Here is a 26,181-nt window from a genome sequence, read left to right as displayed (position 1 = left end):
GCTATAGACAAAGTCATCTCTTAAGGTCTGATTTAATGTGCTGCCATTTTAAGTGCTTTGCATTTCTTATTCTTCTAGGAAGGTTTCACACCTAAAATATATTGTAGTTGCTATTTTTGTAGAGACAAACTGAATTTAAAGATCTTTACTTATCCAAGGGAAACAAAGACTGACCTATATTTAATTTATCATTATCAATTGTGCAATATTGTTAATAGACAGTGTTATTTTATGAATGTCTATAGCAAGGAAAATATAGGTCATCATAAAATCTACAAAAATAGTAATATTAGTAAAATTTTCATTTATTTTGGTGAACTGGAACTATTTAGAGATTGCTTAAACATGTAGATATGATGAGTGCTTCTAAATACAAATGCAAGCAAAAACAGAAGTAATATTGCAAAGACTCCTTCAAAGTTTTAATCACGTTTGTCTTTTTATCTTTAAGACATCTTCAGAAAACAAATAAAAAGAACAACTGATCAATATAAAGAGTAAAAGGTTAATGCATCATTAAAGGAACCAAGCAAATATAAATCCTTCTGCCTATTAAGTAAAACACTTCACCACTACCAAAAGTTTATATTTATTTATTTGGCATTTGGTGACAGGGAAAGTCCGACTGGATCAGAAACCCATTTTCAGTGGAGGCCCAGTGAGGAAAGCTCCACAAACTAGTACAGTTAACAATATATAAAACATTTGAGAAATCATTAGTACTTTGGTCATTTGATTTACATTTATATTAGAGAAATACAAAGTAAATATTTCTGACTTAAAAATAGAAAGTAAAACATTTCATTAACATTTTCATTTGAGAATTATGAAGTAAAACATTTGACAGGCGTAGGTAGCATGGCCAATTCATTTACACACAGGTGAATAATTTGGATTGTTACAAGATAGCTTGACTGGCATAAAAGCAGTTAGGTTTCAATGTCTGAAATCACTGGCAGCTTATAGAAAGCAAAGGTGGTTAGTATATCTAATTTGAAAAGTTGGAAGGCTAGAGGTATGGTTCTAAATAGAGTTAGTCTAGTTTGTTTAGGTAATCTGTAGGTAGACCTTTGTAGAGTAAAGATAGAAGAATGCAACAATCAAGTTGGAATAGGTAATGAGTGGGATTTGGTGTTAGCCAGGGAAAACAAAAGGGGTAGCTTAAAGAGGGGAGGATGGGAGTATAGAGGAGGGGGAAGGAAAAAAATAAGGATTTAGGGAGTGGAAGGAGGAGTAGAGGGGAGGTGGAGTGGAAACAGAGTTTCTGGGTTTATTTGAAGCAGGTGCAGATGTTTGTTTCTAGGAGGTGTTTTTTTAGTGTGAGTTTGAAATGTTTGTGGTTAGATATTGCCCTAATGTGTGATGGTAAGTCATTCCAGAGTTTAGCTACTGTGTAGGAATATAGACATTGTCCAGCTTTTTTCTTTGGCCTACGTTGAGTTACTAGTTGTTTGTCTTCAGATCAGAGGGTCCTGGCAGGTAAGGAGGATTGGAGAAGAGAGTTAAGTGATGGACAAGTGTGGGGTTGATATATTACTTTGTGTGCCATTTTAAGTTGTTGGTGGTGTGAGGTGTGGTAATTGGAGCCAGTTAAGGGTTTGTAGAGCTGTGCAGTGGTGAGTGTTTTGGGGTGCATTTATGGCAAATTTGGCAACCCTATTGTAACAGGATTCCAATTTTTTTAGGGTAGTCTGGATGCTTGTCAGAATGGGCACAGCATAGAGGAGAGAGGGGAGCAGGTAGATAGTGACCAAGGTGGTTGTTGTGGCTGAGCTCATAAACGTTTTGTGGTGGTATAGCATTTCGAGTTTACATTGGGTTTTCTTTATTGCATTTTGAATATGTTGATCAAAAGAAAGTTTATTGTCAATGGTTACTCCTAATACTTTGGCTTGGGAGACCACTTCTAGTTGGGTTTTGTTAAGAGAAAATATCTTTAATTCAGTTGAGAGATTTTTGGGTGTGAAAAGGAGGAGATTTGTTTTACTTGGGTTCAGCAGGAGCTGGGTGTTGCATAGCTAGGTCTCTATGGAAGTGAAGGAGGTTTGCGTTAGTTGCTGGAAGTGTTTTATGTCATTGGAGGTAGAGATGATGGTAGAATCATCAGCGTATTGTATCAAGGAGCTTTGGTGTGAGACACAGTATAGATTGTTAACAAAGCGCTTAAAGAGTAGTGGCCTGAGAATGGACCCTTGAGGGACTCCATTGTTGTTAGGTAGAAAGTTGAGAGGGTTCCCTGCCATTTTACACATTGTTGTCTGCCTGCTATGTAATTGTTGAACCATAGAAGGGCAGAAGGGGAAAGACCAAGAGTAGAGAGTTATTGCAGGAGTTTTACTGGGAAATGGTATCGAAGGCCTTGGATAGATCGAGAAATATAACAGATGTTAGTAGTCCGGCATCTTTGGCTTTGTTGATTGTATCTGTAAAGGAGAGTAATGCAGTGGTTGTGCTGTGGGAGTTTCTCAACCCGTGCTGGGTGGGGGTGAGGAAATTATTTTTTGGGTATGATTAAGCAGTTGTTTATGTATGCATTTTTCTAATAGTTTGGATAGGAGAGAGAGAATAGCAATGGGGCAATAATTTGAGATATTAAAACATTTACCTCTTTTGTGCAGGGGAGTTATTATGGATATTTTTCAGAGGGAGGGAATGTAGGATTCAGAGATGGATCGGTTAATGAGAATACCGATAGGATAAGATATGGCATTGGCGGCTATTTTTAAGTACGCTGGTGGGAGGTTGTCGACAGATGGAGAGCAAGGTTTTAGTTTGAGAAGTAACCTATGTATAACTTGAGTGGGACAGGTTGAAGAGTTAGGGGGGAATATGTTGAGGAGTTTCTGGTATGACTTGTGGGTCATGGGAAGATGAAGGAGAGTGTTGTGTTTTAGTTTGGGGAGGGTTGGGGTTGTGAGGAGAGTGGGGAGAGCTAGGGTTGTGAGGAGAGTGAGAGGTTGAGGGCTGAGTGGAGGGAGTGAGTAGATTGCTTATGCTCTCTATGAAGTGTGTATTGAAAACTTCTGCTATTTGGGATGGGGTTTTATCAGTGGCAGGGAATGGATTTTCCTTGGTTCCTGAGGTAAGGAGTTGAGATATAGTATGCCAGAATTTTTTTGGGTTGTTTTTATGGGAGATTAACTGTTGGGAGACATAGAGTTTCTTATCTTTGTTTATCAGTTTCTTTGCTTGGTTGTGTAGCTGTCTATAGTTTAAAAAGTTAGTGTCATTTTATTTTTCTGCCATTTCTGCCAAGTTTTGTCTCTTGTTACAGGAAGGTTTTTGGTGTTTTTGGTTAGCCAAGGGGCATGATTAGTTATTGCTCTCTTGCAATGGAGTGGGGCTAAGCTATTGAGAGTTTCTAGGACTATTTTGTTGGAGTGGCTCACAGCTTCGTCTAAAGGTAGAATTTTTAGTACAGACCAATTTATACATTTTAGAATTGAGTTAAATTGGTGTTGGTCAAATTTAGATAAGTTGTATGAGGTTTTATAGTTGTGGTTTCTGATTATCTGGTTTGTGGTCCTGTTGGTGTATGCAGGTAGGTGATCACTCAAGTTATTTGGTAGAGTTCTGGAGTTGGCGTATTTGTGGAGAACTGATACTAAGATCCAGTCAAGTGTGGATCCTTGGATGTTATTTTTTGAGAATCTAGTTGGGGCAGAGATGAGCTGAGTAAAACCATGAAGTTTTATGCTATTGTTGAAGTTGTTGGAATTTAAATCTTGCCAATTTATGTTGTTATCCCCCATAATTACAGTTTCATGAGATATGTTTTGGGAAATCCAGGCTAGGATATTTTCTAATATGAGGATGTTGTTCCCTGGGGGAATGTATAGGACTGCAATACATAGTTGTTTTGTATTATTGACACCGGACTGAGCAGGTCGCAAGAGAAACAATCGGTAATAGCAGAACGGTCAAGACAATAGGTTCTACCGGTAAGCTAAAAACAGAGAGAAAGACTGAAAAAATAAAGGGGGGACCAGAGTTAGCAAAAGTAAAATGAATAGAGAGCAGGAAAGAGTGTTTCAAAAGTAAGTGTTATTTAACCATAATGCGCACATGCCTTTTCTTTTTTGTTTTAATTCACACAATGTTTAAATGTCCATTAATCTCAGGAGCTTAAGTGTTTTTACTTAATAGATGGAATACTTTGCATTTAATTGGTTCATTTAATGATGTATTAACCTTGTACTATTTATATTGCTCATTGGTTCTTTGTACTTGTTTTCTGAAGGTGTCTTAAAGATTACAAGGGTGGCCTAATGGTTAAGGTGTTTGCCTTACAAACACAAGGTACAGGGTTTGAATCTCACAGGGGATAATTGACTAGGCTTAAAATGGTTCACAAGGACAGTTAGCCTAGTACTAACCTATGAACAAGACAAAAGTGCTTAAAACATTGAAGGAGTTTTTGCAGTGTTACTTTTGTTTTTGTTTACTGACAGATCTCAACAATTAAGTAAAGAGAAGCTTTAGATATACATTTAATAAATAAGGAAATACAGTTATTTATCTGTTTATCTATTATTTTTATATCAACAGGGCTAGACATAAGTCTGCTTTTTGCTAATATTGTACACAGGTTAATGTATCAAATGAGCAAGTAATCAAAAAAGTTAGAAGGAAATTTTAGAGTGTTCCAGACCCTGAATACAAAACAAAACATATTTTGATCAAGGGCCTTACAGACATCAGTTGCCAGAGCAAATCTAGAGTTACTGTATTTGCATTAACCAGTTTAACTGATTCTAATAGTAGCAAATAATTTAATTTTTCCTTGATGCCGTATAACATTATTGAAAGGGAGCTATAATTCTAGGAAGAGCTCATCAAATTCTTTGAGCAAATACTGAAGCTTAGAACTCAATATCTAGGTTCAAAATAAGTATTTGTCAGTATTTTTATGTTAGATGAATCCATATTTGAGCTCTGGAAAGTTTAGTGCACATATAGTTCATTTAATGACCAGAAATAAACCTCACAATTTATAAAAGTAAAACTTTCAGTAAAACTTTGCTTTTTAATGTTAAGAGAACGTTTTACAAAAACTAGCTGTAGACACGTCTGTTCTAGTAGTTTTATTGAGTTTCTGTCTTAATATCTCTTTTATAATTTTCTCTCATTTTTAAGAACTTAATATATGTCAGTATTCTTATGGAACGGAAGGTAATTTAATTTTTTGAGTACATTCATCAAGTGTATTTATATCCTTTATTAAGTTGCAATTATTGCATATATCTTGATAAGACTGAAAGACAATATTTCTATTTTTCAGTTTTATTATCTTGAAAATTTTATAGAAAATATTTATATCTTTAGTTTTGTTATGGTCAATGTGTAGTTATATCATTATAGGACTGTGTGTGTCTTCACTGAATATTCCAAATATTTGGTGCTCTGCAATTCACCTCCTGTTGCACTTACTTTGAGCAGCAATTCTTTCCTTGGTCAGTAGAATGCCAGACTGGGTAACATCCTCAAACCTTATCCCTAGCCATCTGCCAAGAGAAAAGATTTGGCCTCTAACTGCTCAAGTCTCCTCCACAAGTTGTCCCCCTGGCACAAAGAATTCTAAATGAACCTGGACAGCAATACCACACATAGGTGTGTTTTGTCTCTGTGTTACCAGATCAGTGGTTGTCTTAGATTCTAAGACAGTTTCTGCTTGGAGACAGACAACAGCCATATGACTGTCTTAAATCTGCACAATGTTTAGGTAACTGATTCCTGAATGGGTAGAGATTATTCTTATTTGTGTCAGTTTCTGACAGCTGTTACTGGAGGATGAATAAGAGCAATTATACAGAAGAAAGTTGCTGACAATTGGACTGTTACTACAGGAACAATCAGTAAATGTGGCCAGTTGTAAGAAGCTGTTTTTGACCAGCTGTGGGCTTTCCAGAACACCGTGTAAGATATTCTTATATTGGTTTATCATGAATGAGATTAGCATCAGTGGCAGCTCAGCCCCAAAATGAACTTCTTAGAACTTACCGTGATCTGGTATTTCTGTTACTTTTGTAGACGTCAGTACCAGGACTCAATGTATATTGCTAATGTCTACAATAGTTTACAGGGTCACATGGTGTACTTCCTCAGTTACTATTCTAACAGTTATAGTGGCTTCATTTGTACAAACCAGTCTTTCATAGCTGTGTCCCTTACAGTCTGATGTAGAAGAGTAAAGAACTATGAGAATACCACTGTCTCTGTGGATTAAGTGTATAAAACTTGCAAGTAATCTCTCCAATCATTGAAGAACACACAAGTGTGAAAACTGTTGAATCCAGAAGATAGTATTTTCATGAGGAAGTGCTGAAAAGAATGTTAGCTATAAACTGCTGTGTCACTTACTGTGGAAAATTAACTGAAATAAAGGCAAGGCCATTCCAAATGGCCAGCATAGTACTTATCTTTGTGACAAGGTGGATGATGGATGATGTTTTACACAGAGTTTCAGTTCTATACCCATGAAAGATAAATATGGAGCCTCATAAATTGCAGTCCTTCATACAGCATGCCCTCTAGAGTTACATTACATTTCCTGTTGGTAAAAGAAGATTATAAGTCTATCTAATATACCGTTTAAGTGCATTTAACATTCTACCCCATCTCTGCCTCCACCCAAACCTATTCTTCATCTTATGTCCTTTTGAATGTCTGTTTGTGTTCCTTCTTCACCACTCATTCTGATAGTCACGTCCATAAGTCCACAAACCCTTCTGTAAAGAAATATTTTCAGAGCCCCTGGAGATAGTTAGTCCATAACATGTGTAATTTGTGCGACCTCTGACCCTTTCTCTTCCTGTTCAAGCTGACCTCTTCACATCTTCCTGACATGTCCTTCTGCACCCTGGGGCTCTTATAAAAAGAGTTTCAGGACCTGTAGTGTCTGTTCATATCCTTTTACCTCGACAAACACCTAGTGACTTTCCTGTGGACTACTTCAGCTTGATGTCTCTTTTGGCCTCCACAACTGCACACAGTACTCAAGGTGTGGTCTGACTAGGGCCCAGTGGAAGGAAGCATTAACTTGTTATTTCTAAAGTCTGTCCCACTAAGGATATCCCACAACATTCTCCTTGTTGCTGCACTACCTTATCGCTGTACTCCTAGTGGCCCAGTCCAGGGGTGATCAATGGCCCCTGGATCCTTTTCAAACTTTGTTGTCATTGGTGTCACTTCCTTCCAGCTGATACTTCATGCCAAAGTCATTGTGGTCCAAGTTCAGTGCTTTGCATTTGTCTGTCATTAATCTCAACTGCTACTTTTCTGTCCACCTGTTCAGTCTTTCTAAATCCTTCTTTAGGCTTTTCCTCACCCTCCATTTCTGCACCTGCCTTTATATCATCAGAGAAGAGTTTGATCTTGTTTTTCAATCAGATATCTGTCTGTCTGCCTATCTATATATCTATCTATCAATCTATTTACAGTCATATACATTTGAAACAAACACATAGAAGTGTACTGGACCCAGGACTGGCCCATGCAGTGATCCATTAGTTACTGTCCTTAATTCTGACATCATTGTTCTCACCTCAGCACTCTGTTCCAACTACTGAACCATGCAGCAATAAAGTTCCTCAGTCCTTGGCCAACCTCTAGCCCTTGAGTCTTCCTACCGCCTGCCTGTGTGGAAACAAGTCAGAACTTTGTTGAAGACTATGTAGACTATGTCTGCCTATACTCCCCTGTCAAACTTCTCTGTAATAAAGTTATATAACTGGATCAAGTTTGGCTGACACTTGTTTCTGACCATAATCCTTGTGTGTAGTCTTCTGTAAAAGTTGCATTCCTTCCTGTCTGGATTCTCTCCATGGATTTTCCTACAACTGCTGGTGGAATAATAAGTTTTTAATTCCTTGAAGCTTTTCTGATCCTCCTTGTACAAAGGTACTACATTTGTTGCCCATCAGCCCGCATGCACTTTTGCACTGTCTGTTGTTCCCCATCATGAGATCTGCTAAGACATTGCCCTGCTTCTTGAAGGCTCTACTAGGTAGTCAATATGCTTCATCCTTTCTAAAGGCAACCAGTTCTCTGTCTACTTTTTCCCTCTCCATCCTGTTGCCTGTCCACTGCTCTGTCTACTCCTCTTTAACTCCTTACCAGAATAAAACTTCCTTGCTTTCTTTGTGAAGACTGAAGCAACATATTCTTTCAGTACTGTTGCCTTTTCTCAGTCTTCTTTGATCTCCCTCCTGTCTTTGCTCAGCCTGGCCAGGTTTGCAGACCATTTCTCTTTTTTGCTCTATGCCCCAAAGCCCTTGTTTTTCCTTCTTGATTCCTTCATCCAGCTCCCTTTTGTCTTGTGTCTTTGCTGTCCTTACAGTATTCAATACCCTTCTGCTAACCTTCTTGTACTGTGACTACTCCATCTCACCACTCCCTCCTTTTCACCTCTTGCATGTTTTACCCTTTTTCCCCAATTGCGAGCTTCATATCCTTATAGATTTATAGGTTAGTCCCAGGCAGGTGGTATGGACAACCATATATAGCCTTGCCAAGTAGCCTAGGATATGTATCTGGTCAAATTACCTCCCTTCTTGATGAGGGACATGCTACTAAGCCCTGGGATAAATTTATTTGAACACATCCAATTGTCAGATCTTAGCTTGAAGGAGATTATGGTTTTGAACTGTCTAATATGCAAGGGAAGTTTGTTTCATGGGGTGGGAATCCTTTGAATATTTAACCCTATCCCTGCAAGAAGTCCTATTGAGGTTATGATGTTAGTTGTGAGTTTTGGAGCATGTGTGTTCTGAATCCACATTGGCCTTTTCCTCTTTTTGTCTTTGGCCTGTTCCTCAGGTCCCTGTACATATCCCAGTTTATTTAATTCCTGATGTGTTTCCGGAGCTTGTTTACTTCCTCAGTTTGTCTCCAATTTCTCCAGTCATCTTTCACCCTCTCTCCTAGTTCACCATAATCCACTTTCCTAAAATCTTAAGCATTATCTTTATATTTTTATCCTCCCTCACACAGTCTAAAATACAGTGGTTGGCGTTCATTGCTAATGAAAATGTGCATATCACGGAGTGGACACTGAGGTAAAGAGAAGGTCTGATTGACACCCATAGAGCAAGATACCATATATTGAACAAGACGGGTCTCTACATACTGGAGAAATAGATTGATGAAACACAACTCACCAAATAAACATCAGATATGTTCTGTGCAGGGCAGAAGCCACTCAACCTCAATGTACAAGGAAGTAAACTGCCAACAGCTCAGGAAAGTATAACCTCTCCTGCAATAAGTCCTATTTAGGTTATGATGTTACTTGTGTGAGTTTTGAAGTATGTGTGCTAAGAACCCTCTCTGGGAGGGGAGAGTTTAATGAAAAGATGATCTGGTAAAACAGATCTGGCGAATTGCATTTATCTAATTAACCTTTGACCATTTGTCATTGTCTTGCTTCTTTTCTAGAGATGTGGACCCATGCAGTTGCTTAACTAAGTTAATTTAGCACTTGTCTGTAGAAAGGTAATAATAAAGCATGCAAAGCCATTGCTTACGGCACTGACTGCTGAAAACTGAACAGCTGCACCACACATAGAGTACGGTACAATACAATCCAGTACAGTCCACTTGTGGAACACATATTTGCTACATTATAGGGTTTCACCTTTGAAATATGATTCTGCTTTTTTGATAAACTTAAATATTGGTGAAGCAACAGCGTCTATATTTTGTGCTCATAAAATTTCAGCCTCCTATATTCATCATCATCATCTTCTTTCGGCTGTTCCCGTTAGGGGTCGCCACAGTGGATTTTCTGTTTCCATTTCTTCCTGTCCTCTGCATCATGTTCTTTCACACCAACCACCTGCATGTCCTCTCTCACCACATCCATAAACCTTATCTTGGGCCTTCCTCTTTTCCTCTTACCTGGCAGCTCCATCCTTAGCATCCTTTTCCCAATATACCCATCATCCCTCCTCAGCACATGTCCAAACCAACGCAATCTCGCCTCTCTTGCTTTGTCTCCAAGCTGTCCAACCTCAGCTGACCCTTTAATATACTGATTCCTAATCCTGTCCATCCTAGTCACACCCAGTGCAAATCTTAACATCTTTAACTCTGCCACATCCAGCTCTGACTCCTGCCTTTTTGTCAATGCTACAGTCTCCAACCCATATAACATAGCTGGTCTTACTACCCTCTTGTAGACCTTCCCTTTCACTCTTACTGGTACCCGTCTGTCACAAATCACTCCTGACACTCTTCTCCATCCATTCCAACCTGCCTGTACACTCTTCTTCACCTCTCTTCCACACTCACCATTACTCTGAACTGTTGATCCCAAGTACTTAAACTCATCCACCTTTACCAACTCTACTCCCTGCATCCTCACCATTTCTCTACCCTCCCTCTCATTTACACACATATATTCTGTTTTAGCCCTGCTGACCTTCATTCCTCTCCTCTCTAAAGCATATCTCCACCTCTCCAGGGTCTCCTCAACCTGGTCCCTACTCTCTATATTAACACCTCATAAATTTATCGAGTGTTGCTTCCATTAATTTTACCCTTAGGCAATTTCTGCTTGTATAAGATCGGAAAGAAAATGTTATTTGTTACTTAAGATTCATGTATGTGTGTGTGTATATATATATATATATATATATATATATATGTATATATATATATATATATATATATATATATATATATATATATATATATCTATATATATATATATATATATCTATATATATATATATATATATATATATATATATATATATATATATACAGATAGCTATAGATATAGATATAGATATATGCATATATGTTTGTGTGTATGTAAAGTAGTATTCTAGCTGCTGCAAGTGTCCAAAGAATGGGTCTGCACAGTTTGTTTATTATCTTAAGCATCCTAATGTTGTTACATTTGCTGCTTTTGCAATGTTTTTTATTATGATTATTATTATTATTAGTGTTATTTGCACTGACATAACTTTTTGCTTTGCATTCTGTCTATTGTTTTTAATTTTATGTAACTAATTTGTTAATGAAAATAGACCACTGGCATTTAGCTAACATACCATGAAAAGTAAAATAAATATGTAAGAAATTTTCCCTTACTGTCACAATTTTGTCAAGCTCAATATACTGTTCTATTTCATATCTATCAAACATCAAAAAAGAACCTATAATAAACAGGATGTAAGTGGTGCTGCGGTAGCGTTGTCGCCTCACAGTTAGATGTTGCCTGTTTGATTCTCAGTTAGAGCGTCTTCTGTGTGGCGACATGCGTGAATGGGCGTTCCTTCGTTGAAGGTTGTATGTTAGGCCTGGCAAGCCAGCATGTAAAAATCTACTGCCAATCATTAGCAGACCGGAGTTCTGCTGTTGCAACCCCTAACCGGGAATAGCCAAAAGACGCAACAACAATAAACAGGATGTACGATTCAGGGAAATAGCTAGTTAAAATGTCACAGGTTACCACTGGCATTTTCTTAATTTGTTTTCCAGAACTTGCTTACCTTTTCGCTTTCTTGTTCATTTATTTTATTTTATTTTTTTTAAAGGAATGTGAGATTCTGAAAGAACTTGCCTTTTAAGTATTATATACTTGAAAGGCTCCTGAAATATATGTTCCGGAGTCTGCAGATCTTTGTACTTGCAGACTCTGGAACATATATTTCAGGAGCCTTTCAAGTATATAATACTTGAAAGGCTCCTGAAATATATGTTCCGGAGTCTGCAGATCTTTGTACTTGCAGCATATGTCTATTCAGATTGCTAAGGTTTGCAGCAAAATTGCTTTGTAGAGTTTGTACATCCTTAGATTTGCAGCATATGTACATTTCTTTTAGAAGACTGCAGGAAAATTCTGTTAAATAAAATGCCAAACGATATGAGCTGGATACAGTAAATAATTAGAAATCATAAAGTTTCTGCTATAGCATCGATAAGAATATATGCTCACTATTAGGTTCTAAGCAATAAACTGAGCAATGTGAAGACTATAGATAACAAACAAGAAAGTCACACCCCTTCTTAGCTTTTAGCAAAAGGAGCAGAAACTATTACTTGGGTACAGAACTAACTCTTATCCACATTAGTAACTAACCAGGTGACTCAAGTGTTTTCTTGCAGAAGATCCCTTTTCACACTGGAACTATTTGTGTATCTCTTTGCCTTCATCAGTTTTAATATTGCAGCTTCTGAACGCATTACCTTCGGTGTTAAAGATGAAATTAGGTCTACATGAAGTGGCAAACAGAACCATGTTGTCTTATGACACTTGACTTCATGTGACTGAAAGTTCTTTATGATCACTTGCCCACCATTCCCAGGTTGCTGCAGTGTGTTGCTCTTTCACTGCTCTTTTCCATGTCATGTTTGTTAATACTCACTAGGTACACCTGTCTGAGTGAAGCAGGCCCGAAATACTATTCATCTGACACACAGCTGATTAGGGCAGTGTCACCTTCAGATGCCTCATAGGTTCATAGGTTCATAGATTAGTACTAAGCTAACTGCCCTTGCGAGCCATTTTAAGCCTAGCCAATTATCCCTTGTGAGACTCAAACCCTGCACCTTGTGTTTGTAAGGCAAATACCTTAACCATTAGGCCACCCAAGCCTCATACAGGATCAACATCAAATAGCTCCATTCTTCCCCAGTTCTTTCTTCTTTTCCTCCCATACTAGGGGCTGCATGGAAGGGAGTTTGTAACTTCCCTCTCCCTTACTGCTGTATGAAGTTGTCTAGTTTTAGCAAAATAATTTGAATCCTTAGCAAGGCAAGGTATAATCCCCATTCTAGAATGGTGTGGACAGTTTACATCTGTCATTACATTAGCAAGAAAAAGTGCAAAAACAACACCTCTATCCATCTATCCTTTTTCTATAAACATTTAGTACAGTTCAGGCTCCGAGTGGAGGTGGAGTGGGTTAAGTTTATCCTGGCAAGCAATGAGCAAAAGGTAGAAACCAGCCTTGAATGGGAAGTCTGTCCATTGTTAGTTAAAGACACACTCACATGCACATCTAGGGTCAATTTAGCATCACCAGTCTGCCAATTAGCCTACCTTTGGGATATTGCATCAAATCCCCACAAACCACATAGATAACATCCAGACCAGACAGAAGGCATTCCAGCCCAGAATCAAAACCAGGAAAAGAGTGCTGTGACACAGGAACTTATAACTGCTGCGCCACAATTTCAAATAGCACTATACATGCCATCTAACTAAATCCCAATGAAACATAAGCATTATAACTCCATTAGATTCAAAAATACATTTCTGCTGCCAGTCATTAGTAGAATAAATATCTATCATAGCTCTCAACGTCTTTGTTCAAGAATCAGAGACAAAGCCAATGGGGGACACATGCCCAAAATCAGAAACTTTTTGTTTTTAAATGTTACACTAACTCACTTTATACATGTTAATAGAACAACAGGTTTTGCATACACATGCATTTTCTGAAGAATGAGAAGTGTAAAACCCTGATGCCTGGCATTATTGCCTGTAATCCTTTGTAATATATGAGAAAATCAAACCTTTTACTAGGGATAATGCAAAAAATAATATGGCAAGATCAGGGACATTCTGCAGAATTAGGAACAGTTGAGAGGATTCACTAAACTGATAAGGAGTGGCACAGCAGTGCAGTGGTTAACGTTGTTGCCTCACCACAGGAGGTTCTCCAGTTCGATACTTGGTTTGGTCATACCTCTAAACAGTCTAGATTTTCACAAAATGTCTGGATTTTTACCTCATATTTTTGGCCTGTACCTCATAAAACTTGTGGTTTTCTGATTTTTGTGGCAAATCAGTGAGGCTTGAATTCACTAAATAATGACAGGCATTTGAGTTTCAGACTTCATATCCTTCAGGAAATGCATGGTAACACAAAACATTTTATTCTAGCAACTTTCTAAGTTTATAAGCACAGTATTTAAACCATGTCCCTATTTTTAGGGCTTTGTCCTCCATTATGTTTGTCTTTGTCCAGATGTTTTCTGCTAAGAGGTTGAGAGCTATAGGTTGAGGTGCCTTATGTGCAGAGTCTGCATGACCCCCTGCGTTTGCGTGGGTTTCTTCCGGGTGCTCTGGTTTCCTGCCACATTCTAAAGACATGCATCTAGAGCATTTCTTCCCAGGCCTCCACTGAATATAGGCTCTGTTCTAGTCAGACACTCCTGGTCAGCAAATGTTAGATAAATAAATAAACATGTAGTATGGCATTATTAGTTAAAGAAAAACTATCTCAATCAGTCTATGAGTTAGTCAGCTGACAGTGCAACCCAGTCAGACAAATGCTAAGGGCATCCTTACTGAATTTCATTCATACTTGGTTTTTTTTTGCACGTAGACTTGCTTGAAATAGGGCAGCAGCAGAAAGGCAGGCTTAATTTAGCTTTGGAATGGCCAGGAGTTCCTTGGTGTGTGGTTATTTACTTCTGTGTTTGAGATGAATATATCTCCAGTGAATCTCCGTACAATTTCCACTACAAGTAGTTTTAATATTTGGTTCATTCATTTATAGACCTTTTCTTATAAAGATGGTGTGGATGAAATAATGTGCACTACACACACAGGCATAAATGTCCTCATGCATGCGCGCGCACACACACACACGCACACGCACACACACACACACACACACACACACACACACACACACACACACATTTGACATTTTGTTTATATATTATTATTATTATTATTATTATTATTATTATTATCTTCTGTTTACTGGGAAAGTCTGTTTGAGCCATGACAGACCCTTTTTCAGAGGAGGCCTAGGGAGAAAAGCGTCAACATTTAAATATTTAAATTTAAGCATTTGCTAACTAAGTTGCTGCCTCTGAAACTTGCCCTAATCCGTAGAAACAATGATTAAATATATTTTTTCTCAAATACCTTTGTGTACTGTAGCCAGTATATTTAAACATCTTTGTAGAAGAAGTTGTACTTTAAGAAGCCTGCAATGTTAATGGTTTTAGGGCAGTTAATCAATTTCCTCATCACAATGCTGTTGGCATTTGAAGTTCAAAGCAAGCCTTGTGTTAACAAAAGTGAAGTCATACTATGCAAGCAAAATATATGGACATGATGGCTTATTTATATATTTATTGCACTTCAAATGTAGGATGTTTTTCTAGGAATGGACCATTTAAAGAGGGAAGCAGAGGGGGACATCTTCATATATGTAAATAACTGCTGTAGAAAACTATTATCTTATATCACAGTATAACAAAAATGAAATATGCACAGTTACTTTCTTCTGATTGTTCAGAAAATGCACTTTGATGCAAAACATGTTGCTCTGTTAACTTTCTTAAACAAATTAGAGTAATATTGAAAAATGTGCCTGATGCTGGGCCTTTGTTTTCCCATTATTCTTTGGCTTTGTGCAGAATATTTCCATTAAAACATGGCTGTTCTTTCAGACTTGCCATTCACGAAATGAATGGGAGTAGCAAAGGTATTAGCTAAGATCGTTCTGCAAGTAGGACAATTTTGTTGTGCGGGGAGGTGCATTTAAATAGTTTCTTTACAAGTAGTAGCAAAATAATTATTAAGCATGCATCCTCACGAGTGGACATAAGTTCAAGGTGATCAGTAGTGCCCAGACCATTTGTTTATTTATTTATTTGTTTATTTATATTTGTTTGCCAGAGTAGTGAACTGATTAATATTGACCAATTTTAGGCTCAGCCCTATAATATCGTTTTATAATTACCACTGTCTTTTTTACAAGAATGTTTATTAACAAAATGGAGTCTGCATAACACCTGTACAGTACAGTACTTTGTTACCCTCTCAGGAATGTCCTGCCCAAGATATTGGGTACTAAAGTATGCCCTTTTTTTTGAAGACCACCTCACTTGAGGAAAAATTCCTCATGACTGCCATAGCCTCTCCCACTGTTGGGCATGTGCCATGTGTAGACAAAACACAACTGCTACCTCACTGTATTTACACACGACTCAGGCTTTAGTGGACCTGTGCCAACATTTGTAATTTCAGAAACCTAAAGCTATTCTATTTGATACCACTGAAAGACAGAATTAATGAAACAACATTGCATAGATGGAGAGTGTTGATTTTATGAGGCTGAATCCTAGACCAAATATCCGGTTAAGTGGAATACCACACTTGTTAAAGGTTTAAAGACCAAACAAATTGGGCATGCCATAATAACATTTGTGTGCATGGTGTATGTTAGAAGGCAGAAGGGAACAGTGTGACTGCCTTAGTTTATGTTTGCTAAGTACATTACTTTATCTCCCACAAATTATCTTAACTATACATTAGTCATATTTTCCCTTAAAGTAGACTCCCAAGGGTCCTAACTTGCCTTCTGTGTATAATTACATAATCTATAAGCTTCAAGGGTAAAGAATGAGTCATATGGGCAGATAGGTGACCTCGCTTCTGCAAATGAGACCTGCTATGGAAAGAATAGAGACCGACATCTTCAGTCAGCTAATAGCTGAATTGCATACCTGTCTGCCAGTCAAACAGTTGAGCCCGAATGAGATTATATCTTCCTCAGTACTTCATCCTGCTGAATGTTACTTGCATGTTATCAGGGAGGTTACGTTTTATAACAATTCAAGATTTAATTTCATCCTCAGGTAGAAAGACTTTGGTATACAGGCCTCGAATGGGTGACCTTATAAAAGATATGTCAACAGTCCACATCTTTGTGGATCTGGTAGAAATTCCAAGCTCTGAAGCATTATTGGTCTGTTCTCTGTGTTCCAGTCTAATCTTATTTGATAAAATTGTATCTTCTTTTTAAGTTCATAATATAAAGCAATGTGGATTGTATGTTATTCTTGTGACCATTTATGAAAACTTTTTTTCTCTAATGTTTTTTAGCTTTACTTCCTAGAGGTCCATTTAAAAGTGGTCTTCCCATTTGGGCATTCCCAGTTAAATATAATCAGTCAGTCAATCAATAATTAAATGATATGGTGCCATGTGAGGCTCCCAGACTGGGTGATTCTGTGAGGGTATTATAGCTGATATAGCTGATTCCAGTTGGGGATAGTCTCTGGTCCTAGTTGCAGGGTCTATTGTAATCTACAAAATGCTGTGAGCATGCCTGTTAACTGTCTCTGAGTTTGTGTAATGTCTACTTGTTTGCATCATATTTTTGCTTTGTTCCTCATTACATTTTTGACTTTTTGGTAAATCAGTGAGGATTAGAGTCAGTCAATAATGCCAGACCTGAGAGTTTCATCATTCCTATAGTTCAAAAAATGCATGTTGATGCTAAACCTGTTGTTCTATTAAAGTTTAAAGTGAATTAGAGTAATATTGAAAATTGTCCCTGACTTGAGTCCTTTATCCAGCCATTATTTCTTGCTTTGTTCAGAATTCCTGAATAAAGAAGTTAAGAGGTGTGCCTGTGAGCCTTTGTCTCTTCCCACTGTGCCTTGAGCTTCATATTCCTTATTTTGTTTTAGTCTACGTGATACAAGCCATTAAATGTTCCATGTTTACATTTATTTTCATAGCACAGTAAAGTGTTTTTAGTTTCTGCCGTTCATGATGATCTGCTACAGGTACTCACATCATGCATTTCAGTAGGGCAGGCAGGGTACTGGCATTACTGCAGGTACTCACATCATGCATTTCAGTAGGGCAGGTAGGGTACTGGCATTACTGCAGGTACTCACATCATGCATTTCAGTAGGGCAGGCAGGGTACTGGCATTACTGCAGGTACTCACATCATGCATTTCAGTAGGGCAGGCAGGGTACTAGCATTACTGCATCTATAGTGAGTATTTAACGGTTACTCATTTGTTTTCCTTCTCATGTGATGTTCTTGGCATGAATTTGCAGTTTGCTGCTAGTATTCATGGTTTATCAGTTAGTTTTTTTTTTTTTTTTAGATTTTGTTTTTACCTGCAGTTGATCATTAGCTACCACTGGAGTCTCCCCTTCTCCAGTATGCCTACTGGGCACTCGTTTATACCCCTGGACTTTATCTGACCTATGCTAGGGGCCAGTGAGGACTGTGAAGCATCCTGGTTTAGCATCATATTGCCGCCATGGGGGTTATTCTTTATGCTCTAGTTTCCCATTCCCTTCTATGCATGCCTGTATTTCCTTATGGGCAGATGTCCAATGGGGATGTCTAGCATATCATACCTCCTGGGTGGCAACTCAGTCAATAACCCCTTCCATTTCCTATTGTAGAACATGCCCTAGCCTCCACCAGGAATCTAATGCAGGGATCATACTGGTGCATGCCCCTCCTCCCAGAATACAAATGCCCATCCTTCTTATGCCATGCTTCAGACACTCAAACCACTGAACTTCGGTCACCTGGGTACAGTCAGGGCTTTATCTTTCTCTGTGCCACAGCATGGGCTGCTTATCTGCTTGTTTGGTGCAGACATTTAAGAGTATGTGCTTCTAGACCTGGACTCTACAGCATTTCTAGAGTTGATTCCTTCAGCCTCTGTTTGTCCATTTTGTGACTCTGAATGAGTCCCTTAAGCAGGCATTGCTCCTGGGTCACCCCTGAAAAGAACCTGTGTGCCCAGTGGGCTTAAATAATTAATGGAGTGTGTGTGTATATATATATATATATATATATATATATATATATATATATATATATATATATATATATATATATATATATATACACACACACACACACACACACACACACACACATATATATATATATATATATATATATATATATATATATATATATATGTGTGTGTGTGTGTGTGAGTGTATATATATATATATATATATATATATTTTTTTTTTTTTTATGTTTTTCTACTGCAAGTGCTTACACAATACAAGTAGCACACTGATGTGGGTACATTTATAGTGAATCATGAATAATTTGTTCATGTTTATGATGTGGAGATTGAAGGCTTCTTCATTCCCTGGAGATGACTCTTATAACTATGCCAACTGGTGTGTCCCAGACATTCACTAATTCCCTTAATGGTTGCTCATTAGTAGTTGTTCTTCAGTTCCATGTGGGTTATATCTCCACATAGTTCATATTTTATTTGTTAACCACTACTATAGGTCTGTATAAATCTTTTCCCTCTTTAGACTGGATGACCTTTTGCTGTTTATGAGCTTGGGTTCTTTCACAATGGTTATGCCATTCCCTGCCTCCTTACTTGTGAAGGATGTATGTGTTGTCTTCAGGAATTTTAAGTTTTAAACCCATAGGCCCTCTGAGATGCTAGTCAAAGTTTAAGATGTTCTGGCTCTCTACTGTGACTTATTAGAGTACTCATTTTTGTGTGACCTATCACTTTGTTGTTTGTTGGTGAAATGATCACCTTAGCTCTTATTGAATCTTTCACACAATTTTGGACTGGTGGTTCCTGGTAGAGAACCATCCTAGGAACCACTTTGGGGGAACTGCTGGTGTTTTTTTTTTTCTTTGCATTAGTTTTAGCAGTTAAGTTTTGCTTATATACCTAATACTCAGTTATTTTATAATAGTTTACTTTCATAATGGAACCACTACCATGGTTAGGGTGCTTACCTCACAGACAAGAGGTACAGGGTTTGATTCTCACTGAGGGAAAATGGCTTGGCTTAAATTGGTCCACAAGGGCAGCGAGTCTAGTACTTATCTATGAATCTTGCTAACTTTGAACTTCTGGAACTGCTTTATGTGGGTTGACGTCAGTATTCATTAGTAGGCACAAGTGGCATTTCTCCTCATTTTGCTTCAGGATGTTTAAGGTAGGGTGAAATATGTGGCACTTTCTATATATCATTCAGCCCTTTGGGTGCACCATGTCAGGTTATGTGATCATTGTGCAAGTGTGACATTTCTTGTTTGATGGATGCACGTGTCTGTATGTCTAGTATAGTATAGCACAGGATTTTAATCTGACTGCATGTGGATTCTGTTATTTTCTTTTATTTCCACATGTACTTTGTGCAAGTTAGTCTTTTAACCTGTTATGGTTTCCTAGTGTTATTTATTAGCTTTGCATTGTTTATTGGCTTACAATGATTTTGTTTTAGATAGCTTCCAGTGGTAGTGGTTCTATGATGAAAGTAATGACCTGAACAACATGATACTATGGTTTATGTAAGCACTGATCAGGTAAGAGTATTGTATGCACATGTTAAACTTGCATTTCTGTATTGGAAGAAAAGCATTAGATGGTTGGGGTATAAGCGTTGCCTGTTTTGGGATGATTCCATTGTTTTCCATTCCCTGTTTTCCTTCTTTTGGGATTCAAACTATGAGGCTTAAGCCATAGTACAGTTAGAGCCCATTGCATGTAAAGATTGAGTATAATTTTTAAATTGTCATTAGGTAGGATAGTTATTCTTTTGTTTTATTTTGACTTGGTTTGGCCTCTACATTCTGATGATACTCCTCAGTATTCATGCTATTGTTGTTAGGTCCAGTGCTTAGGTCTGGTGATGAGGGTGTTGTAGGAGAAGACCAGCCTTCCTCCAGTTTTTTGTTATCCTCGTTTTTTCTTATTCCTCTGCCCAGCGATATGATATTGACCTATGGATCTTATATGAATTTGGATTTCACAGAAGTTTATTTTCTCAGAACGTTAATTGGCTTAATATCCCCATGAAATAATGAAGGTGTTTTCGGCAATTTTGTCCATCACCCAGATGTTTGTATACAATAATTTTATATCAGTCCTTCTGAACACCAGAAGTTAAGTTTATAGTGGCAGCTTTTTCTTTTCAGGCTCCCTGAAACAGAAGAGGCAAGGTCATTTTGGTTAGCACCAGGTTGTTGGTGTTTTGGGTGCAAGAGTCCTTGGAAGTATTGGCTGGTAACTTGACTGGTGCAAAAGGGGGACCAGGTTGCTCTCTGCTTTCTTCATTTTATTTATATCAAGGGTTTCTGAGCTCACAAGTTAAAGTCTAGTAAGAAAAATTATTGATCTGTGAATGGTGAAATTCGGGTACTTAGAAACTTTAAAGTGTACTTCTCTTCCTCTGGACTTTTCGGTGAAGGTGAATTGACAGCTTACTCCCTTGCCAGTTTATGGCCGTCACTAAGTTCTGTCTTGAACCTAGTGGAAGTTCATACCCCTGTATAATCAGTAAGGTTTCCTTTATTTATTTTGCAATCTATTTTAATTCTTTGCTCAAGTTGACAGGATCTGTGCACTTCTTTTTCAGTAGTAAGCCTGGATTCTCAACTACAAGTCAACACTGTTGAATCATGTAGCTTTTTTGTGAACATTTACTCTGAGCTCCTTGAATGCAGCTTCCTAAAATGTGGAAGCTACTAGCCTTCCATGCCAAACTGCTGGAGTTCCTTTAGCAGCCTGCATCTCATTTAGCCAAACTTGAGGCAATATATGCCTCTGATCCAACTTTGTTTAGTTCAGAAGGTATACTCCTGTATTTTTTTCAAGGCAAGTTGAAATCGTAAGCATTTTCTGTCAGGTGTAGTTGGAAAACAGTGTGAGCCGTGATGCATAGTTATTCTAGTCTGGGCTTGTTTTCCCAGCAGATGAAGTGAAGCTACAGGGATTTCCTGGATTGCCTAAAAGCATAGTTTGGACTGTAAAGTTGTTGCTGCAGCTGAATACTTGCAGCTTCATTTCTATACTGAACAAAGAGACTATAGACATTAGCTGAAAGCACATTCTAGATACTATCAAAACATCCATGATCCAGATACTGAGCACCTGAAAATTTTTATTCTTGATATTTTGTACATTTTTCATAAGTCACTCGCTGCAGTAGTGGGGATAGGTTTCTAGTCTTGACTGAGCAGATAGGTACATTTTTAAGGGATCTGATCTGGCCTGTCGGCTAAAGATGCTGAATATTTATGACTTCCCTCTTCTTCGAGGAACATGGGTGCAGTTATTAAGAAATTAAAGGCTGACAGGTTTGCTGGGAAGGATAAGCTGCCAACAGACATTTATAATACCTTCCTGCAATCTATGAAAGGTAGACTAATGAAGTGAGGACTTTTCATATTAAGATGAGCCTGTTAGCCCTGTAGTTCTGATGAGTGTACCTTCACCTCCATATGACATATCCCTACTAGGAATCCTACCTTGGTTAATTGGTATTTGTCTTTCTCTACTTTGAACATGAATTATATGATTTGCCTGTCACTGTGTGCAGGATGCCCAAGTCATGCAAATAGTTGTTTATTTCAGCCTAATCGGACTAATTTCATTCTGAGTCATATCTTAGAAACAATGTCAGGAGAGAGTGGAGATTTGTGCACAAACTCTGATTACTGGTACACTAGTGATAAATATTAGTGTTGACACTGAGAAGGCTTTGTGAAATAATTATTTGAGAGTTTTAGTTTCACATTTGGTATCAGTCTGGGTTATAACAGGTTATGATTAAGATCATTAAGGAGGTTTATATGGGTCCTTGTGTCCTTGCATTTCAATAAATTCTGCCCTACGTGGTACTACTCATCAGGGTGCCACTTGTTGCTTCTTCTGTTCTTGATGGCTGTGAATCCCGTGGTTATTATGCTATGCACTTTCTACCCACTTTTATAACAACTTTCCATGCTCTTTGTCACCTCTGGCTGTAGCTGATTTTCTATGCATTATGTTGTCTGCCCCCCCCCCAACAAATGCTGGAAATTAAGGATGTTTTCAAAGCTTCTGTTAGTGTTTCTAAATATTAAAGTAAACCATCTGAAGACATACGGTCTGTGCCTGAGTTTTTTCCCCTCTTATAGAAGGGTGTGGGTTTCAGTGGACATTAAAGATGATATATTTATTTGGGACTTCAACTACATCTTCTTTTATGAATGTTAGAGAAAATTACAGATAGAAATGCCCTGTGAAATTCCACAATCTGGCATCTCCCTCAGTTCTGAGACAAACAGCAAGAAAGATAAATAAATAAATAAATAAATAAAAATATCCTCTAAAATGGCTTTTAAAATGCCACACATAAAGTGCTTCAGCTATAACCAACAAATATAGTACTGGCATTCATACCTCTCAACTGTCTAGATTTTTGCTTTAAATTTTTGGTCTGCTCCTCATAAAACTTGCAGTTTTCTGGAAAATCACTGAAGATTGAAGTCACTAAATAATGACACATATGAGTTTCAGATTTCATATCCTTCAGAAAATGTATGCTAACAGAAAAGAAATCAAGTTATTCCAGCAGCTTTCTAAGTTCATAAGTGAGATTTTTAAAACCTGCCCTATTTTTTGGGCCTCTGTCCTCCATTATTTAGGCTTTGTCCAGATTTCTTGTGCTAAGAGGTTAAGAGGCATGCTGGCATTTCTCTCTGAATGAAGGTACTACACTACAATTCCATCAGCATATGTTGATCACACACCCACAATACTTTGCACCCATAGCAGCCATGCCTTTCCGTTCACCCAAATTCTCTACAGACAATGTACCCCTTATTGCTTACGCATGGGGGTGATCCACTAACACCTTCCAGCCCTTGGCACACAGCTGTATTCCTTACATAGCCTCTTTACTTCTATTTATTTCCTTTTTGCTCCAATAGGTGTCTTATTATTCAATGACAACTTCCATAACAATCTATCCACTTATACTAATTGTTATACTTGTCTAGTCTTTCATAAATAGCTATTTTTTTGTTAAAGACCAAAGCTATCACATACATTTATATAAAAGTAATTCTCCATTATTTTCACATACTGTTCTTTCCTAGTATGTTCAAATGTATCTAAATCTAATTCCCCCCCCTGTAATTCTAATATTAATAACATCAGTGATATGTGTCTACCTTGTTAAGTGCTGAATTACTTTCTGGTGCTAACCTGCAAGAATCTACTCTCCAACTTCAAAACTAGGATATTTTGTTTTATTACACGGCAATGAACTCCTGCTCAAGTGTGGATTGCATTCATATTTAAATTGTTGATCTACCCAAGAATACTGAGGTGATTATTCAGAAAAGACTACATCTGTATTTCTGTTGTCATCTTCATTATGTGAACCATTCTTCTATGTGAACTCTTGATTAATTATGTTTCTGTTTTGTTGTTATCACGTCTGGCCTGAGTTATGGCTAAAAACAGTCCTTGGGATCAGCTCACCTACCTGGTTAACAAATGTAAAATAAATAAATGTGATTTTCTAACTTTACACTTTTTTTCATTAATCTAACACTCTATCAAGTAGCTAGGTATTTCTTCATGACCATTTCCTTTGAATAAAGGTGGAGGTGTGTCCATATTCATTAAGGATATCCACATCTCCAGGCTAGTTGCACAGCATAATGCATCCGAGATTATCCAAGTGCAACTAACTCTGGGCAAGACTGCAATCCAAATTGTAGCTTGCTACAGACCCCCCACCATGCCCAAGGATTCCCACTCCTCATTTCTTGATACACTGGAAAATATTAGGGTACAACCCAACACCCTAATAATGGGCAATTTCAACTACTCCACCATTAACTGGGAAAACTACTCATGTACCAACTCTTTTGCTCAACGCTTTCTGGAATTCATAAATTCCAACACCTTGGATCAACTTATTCACACCCACACCAGGGGCAGCAATATCCTAGACCTGGTCATTACCAATATGGCCAACCAGTGTTCCACACCAGAGGTCAATTCCTCGTTGGTCAGATCCGACCACAAGCTAATCACCCTAGACATCCACATCCTGCCCCCACCTTCAGTTAGGAAACCACCGTAAAAAACTTCTCCAAAGCCAACTTGACACTTCTTAAGACAGAAGTGGCAAACTTCATGACACCCATGCAGACGGACAATAGAGGTACAACTGCTGAATCCTACACAAATGCACTTTATAAGCACTTACATGAGTGCATGGATCATGTTATCCCTAATGGAACCAAGATGCTATCCTCCAAAAAAAGGAAGCCAATCTGGTGGTCCTCTGCCATAAACAAACTCTACAACAGAAGAAAGAAACTGTTGCAAAAAAGAGTAAAATCCCATGACTGGAGGAACTCCCTGATCAACCTCAGTAAGAAGCTGAGATCCCTCATAAAATCCTCCAAAGCTAGTTATGAAAACAAAATTGCCACTGACTCTAAAGACAACCACAAAGCATTCTATAGCTATGTCAAGAATCTCAATGGCAACACTCAGATCTGCTCTGAGTTACAGAACAATGGCACTAAATATACAGAACCAACTGATATTGCCAACATCCTGGCAGATAGGTTCAGTGCTAACTTTACCCCCTCTCACCCCCTAGAGGGCCCATCTCTATACGGGAAGAATGCAAGGTTCCTGTAATCATGGCTGCACAGGTAAAAACACACTCTCCAAAGCCAAGAACACAGCATCCATGGGACCTGACAATATCCCAGGCTGCATTCTACACGAACTACAGAATGAACTGTCACCCTACCTAAGTACCATGTTCAATCATAGCCTCACCTCAGGCTTTGTGCCCACTGAATGGTGCACCACAATGGTTATCCCACTCCACAAAGGGAGAGCCACGACAGACCCTGGGAACTACCGCCCCATTAGCCTGACAAGCCTGGTCTGCAAGGTCATGGAACATATCATCATGGAACTCATAAACAAAAGCATTGGTAATCTCCAAACTCTGGACCCTATCCAGTTCGGGTTTGTAAAAGTCAGATCATGTCTCCTAAATCTGATTGACTTCTTTGAAGCAATCACCAAAGCCATAGATGAGGGTAAGGTGGTTCACACAGCTTATCTAGATCTCGCCAAGACTTTCGACACCATCCCCCACTCTTGAATTATAGATAAGCTCACTAAACTAGGTATAAATCCCTATCTCACAAGATGGGTTGCCAACTGGCTCATGGACAGAACCCACACTGTGAAAGTAGCAGACTCCAAATCCAACTTCAGACCAGTGACAAGTGGAGTACCACAGGGTTCAGTCCTGGGTCCTCTCCTGTTTGGTATCTACTTCTCTGAAGTACAGGCTAACAGAGAAGGTCTTTGGCTAACAAAGTTTGGAAATGACTGCAAACTAGGAGCCATAACCGAAACACCTAATGATGTGTACATACTACAAAAGGGCCTCACTGAGACAGATGCCTGGTGTCAAAGCCATGGCCTCAAGCTCAGTGCCAAAAAGTGTACTGTCATCCCCTTTGGTAAAAACTCTGTACCCACGAACTACCACATAAGTGGTAGTCTGCTTAACGCCAAAAGTGTGATAAGAGACCTTAGGACACAGGTGGACAGTAATCTCTCCTTTGATAATCACATG

Source organism: Protopterus annectens, chromosome 1.part2, assembly GCF_019279795.1.
Source record: "Protopterus annectens isolate FY-2018-M chromosome 1.part2, PAN1.0, whole genome shotgun sequence".
NCBI classification, from domain to species: domain Eukaryota; kingdom Metazoa; phylum Chordata; order Ceratodontiformes; family Protopteridae; genus Protopterus; species Protopterus annectens.
This window is presented reverse-complemented; position numbering follows the sequence as displayed.